A 4102-nucleotide genomic window follows, 5' to 3' on the forward strand; every position below is an offset into this window, starting at 1 on the left:
GCATTATTTTATTTTTTGTAGAGACAGGGTTTCACCATGATGTCCAGGTTGTTTCACATTGTTTTAATCCAGGCTGGTTATAAACTCCTGGGCTCAAGCAATACACACACCTTGGCCTCCCAAAGTGCTGGGATTATAGGCCAGTCACTACACACAGCCTCTATATCATGACTTCTTTCATGGCGAGTAAGGTGACTGGAACGAATGTAAGCTTTACCACATCTCTGACATTCATAGGGTTTTTCTCCAGTATGAATTCTTTCCTGTAGGTGAAGGGAACTGAGGCGACTGAGGCTTGGTCACATTGTTTACATTCATAGGCTTTCTCTCCAGTATGAGTACTTCTATGGTTACAAAGGGAATTCAAATGACTAAAGGTTTTGCCACATTGTTTACATTCATGGGGTCTCTCTCCAGTATGAATGCTTCCATAGTCACGAAGGGAAGTGGAACAGCTGAAGGCTTTATCACATTTGGTACATTTATAGGGTCTTTCTCCAGTGTGAGTCCTTTCACGTGTCTTAAAAGAACAAGAAAATCTGAACATTTTCCCACATTTCTTACATTCGTAGAGTTTCTCTTCAGTGTGAGTTCGTTCATGTATTAGACAAGAACCAGAAACAGTGAACGCTTTACCACATTGTTTACATTTATAGGGTTTTTCTTCTGTGTGAGTTCTCTGATGTCTTTCAACTGAATTGAGAAAATAAAAAGCTTCCCCACATATCGTACATTTATAACTGGATTTCCACTGTGCATTATCATGTGTCTTCTAACACCCGCAACAGAAACGAAGAGTTTCCCACACTGTTCACATTTATATTGCTTCTCTCCATATGGTTTGTATCCTGCGTGAGCTAGGATGTGCCTATTAAGGAGGGAATGATGTACAAAGACTTTTCCACAAACACTGCATTCACATTGTTTTAATCCAGTAGAAATGTTCTCATTCAGATCAAGATTTGGAATTTGGCTGACAACTTGTCCATACTGACTACCTTCTTTGCTTTCACACAGTTTCTGTACCATATGATTTCTGTAAAAAAAAAAAGCACATTATTATTGGTTGGTTTAATAATTTTCTACTTATTAATAAGTCTTGGACTTACACTGCTACCAATACCAGGGAAAATGCTTTTTTTTTTTTTTTGCCATGACTGAACTATTTGAAAGTAAATAGGTTACTACTGAAAACACAGCTACCACCTGCATGGTTATGACCAAAATAGTAACATTCGTATACACAATTTTGTAGTACTATTTTCAAGTAAACTGTTTTCCAAACACTGACTGCTAAACCAAAGCACATTACATTTTGGGAGAAATTTTTCTAAAAAGAAATAAATTTCAAGTGACCCTTATTATTTTGATTGCTTGTTTTTAAGTTCATGACTTGCTAAGATTCCTTCAGAGGACTTTATTTCCTCTTCTCAGTGCAAATTATCTTATATCTTTCCCAGGTTTTTCAAAGTGATCTTCAATATTCTGGTCTTTCCATTTGTTTCCTAAAATGCAGACCCACAAAATTATCATGAATTATTAAAAATGACAGAAACATTACTAGATTTAATGTTCATTGTACACAGTGCCCATGCCTGATTTCTTCACCAAATCATTCCCTTGGCACATTCCAAATCACAAATAGCACTGATGATAGGGAAATACTTCTGTAATTAAGTGAAATGTGTTGTTATTCTCACCTACAGAAGCCAGGTTCCTGCAGGTTTCCTGCATCACTTCTCTGTAGAGATTCTTCTGAGAAGAATCTAGCAAAGCCCATTCCTCCTGGGTAAAGTTCACAGCCACATCCTCAAAAGCCACGGAGTCCTAGAACATTCCACATATGTGGATAGAAGGATGGGTGGACTGACAGCACTGGGAATCTATACTCAATCCATAAGCTGTTTACATGATTCTAAAATTTCCAAGCATTTATTCTATGACTTGATTGTCACAACTCTTACTCTGTTCACACATAGTCCTCCCACACAGCAGTACTATGCTAGAATTGAACTATTCAAAAAGGCAACAGCAAAGTAATTAGAGAATCCAGGGAGTAAGATGTGCTGCTAGGAGTTACCATTTAACTTCACTTTGTACATTTCTAGTGTCTGTCATAATAAAGTCCTACCTGATGTGCATAAGGGAGTTAATATTATCAGTTCTGAGACTACTTATTCTTAAAAACGCCTGCTCGCAAGGTTCCATCTTTGTTTGTACTAGTAACTTACATTTTGAAAGGGATTTCACCAACCCAAGTAATAAGAATGACCCACTGCATCTAAATGGCTTATGCAATATATTTGCCAAAACTTTTTCTGCTGAAGGTCTATTATTTTGTGTCACTGCAGTGGTGCTTAGGGAATCAGCCACCGAAACACAGTCTGAACACTAAGTGTTCAATGAGTTTCCCTGGTAGACAATATTTTACATGTGCTGTCACTTGTTAACTGGGGAGTTGAGCCCATTCCATGTGATTACACCAAGAGAGAATAGGCTTATCAAATTTAATTGAGAAGTAAATAAAACCAATAATTGATATTTGACAATACTAATACAACAGTTTTTAAAATTTCTATTGCACAATGTCAAGGCAGAAAGGAATAAGAGGAAATATGACACACATTTTTTAAAATGACATTAATGTCACCACTTCCAGATGTTATTCCTATGAAATCACATAAATTCCCAAATCAGGTTGTTTTAGGCAAGAAAAACTACTTTTTCATACATAGTAAAAATGACAAATGTCTAATGATTTTTAGTCATCTAAAAAAAGAGTGATGGCTTGTCTAACATACTTCTAAGATTTTCAAACGAAAATATTCAGGACAGCACAGTATTAGCAGAGAGATGAGCAAGCAGACCAAGGGAAAAAAAAGTCTTAATGACCCAGCATTTATATGGAAGGTTGATGAATGATAGAGTAGGCACTGTAGAATAGAAAAAGAAATCACATGCACTTTAAAATATGAGGCAAATCAGCCTGGCATCTACTTAGGAAAATGCATTGCATTCTTCTCTATTCCATGAACCATAATCAACTTATTATATATCAAGTATGAAAGATAAAACTAGAACACTTTCAGAAGTCACAGGAATTTTTTTCTTTTTTTTATATGAAGGATTAGGCAGAATTTTTTTTAGGTAAGAAAAAAGTGATAAAGGAACAGACAAACTCAAACATATTAAAATTTAGGGAATAAAAAGAAAATAGAGTGGGCCGGGCATGGTGGCTCAGGCCTGTAATCCCAGCACCTTGGAAGGCTGAGGCGGGCGATTACCTGACGTCAGGAGGTTGAGACCAGCCTGGCCAACATGGCAAAACCCCGTCTTTTTGTTGTTTGTTTGTTTGTTTGTTTGTTGAGACGGAGTCTTGCATTGTCACTTGGGCTGGGGTGTAGTGGTAAGATCTTGGCTCACTGCAACCTCCACCTCCCGGGTTCAAGCAATTCTCTTGCCTCGGCCTCCTGAGTAGCTGGGATTACAGGTGCCTGCCACCAGGCTCAGCTAATTTTTTGTATTTTTAGTAGAGACAGGGTTTCACCTTGTTGCCCAGGCTGGTCTGGAACTCCTGACCTCCTGATCTGCCCACCTTGGCCTCCCAAAGTGCTGGGATTACAGGCATGAGCCACCGTGCCAGGCCTAAAACCCCGTGTTTACTAAAAACACAAAAATTAGCTGGGTGTGGTGGTGGGTGCCTATAATTCCAGTTATTCGGGAGGCTGACACAGGAGAATCACTTGAACCCGGGAGGCAGAGGTTGCAATAAGCAGAGATGGCGCCACTGCACTCCAGCCGGGCTACAAAGCAAGACAGCGTCTCCAAAAAAACAAACAACAACAACAACAAAAAACCCTCAGACATCCAGATAAGAGGATACAGATGTGTCCACTGTCATAAATTCTTCACCATGCTACAAGTGGGGAACTGACATTTTGGTGAAACTTTGTAAATCATCAATTTATCTATCACACTTTTATTTCACCAGTAGCATTGACAAAGCTAAGTCCTACAATTCCATTTGAAATTACCCTTAAAAAGAACAGACCTTTAAAACTTACTACACTCTCTCTGGGGAAGAAATAAATACGAATTTTTA

At 38.3% G+C, this 4102-nt stretch overlaps 1 pseudogene; it reads right to left on the minus strand.

Moving 5' to 3' along the window:
* Positions 1-93: 93 nt before the first annotated feature.
* Positions 94-4102, minus strand: part of LOC105546271 — a 6775-nt pseudogene continuing 2766 nt past the window's right edge.

This window comes from Mandrillus leucophaeus, unplaced genomic scaffold (genome assembly GCF_000951045.1).
Source record: "Mandrillus leucophaeus isolate KB7577 unplaced genomic scaffold, Mleu.le_1.0 Scaffold352, whole genome shotgun sequence".
In the NCBI taxonomy this organism is placed as follows: domain Eukaryota; kingdom Metazoa; phylum Chordata; class Mammalia; order Primates; family Cercopithecidae; genus Mandrillus; species Mandrillus leucophaeus.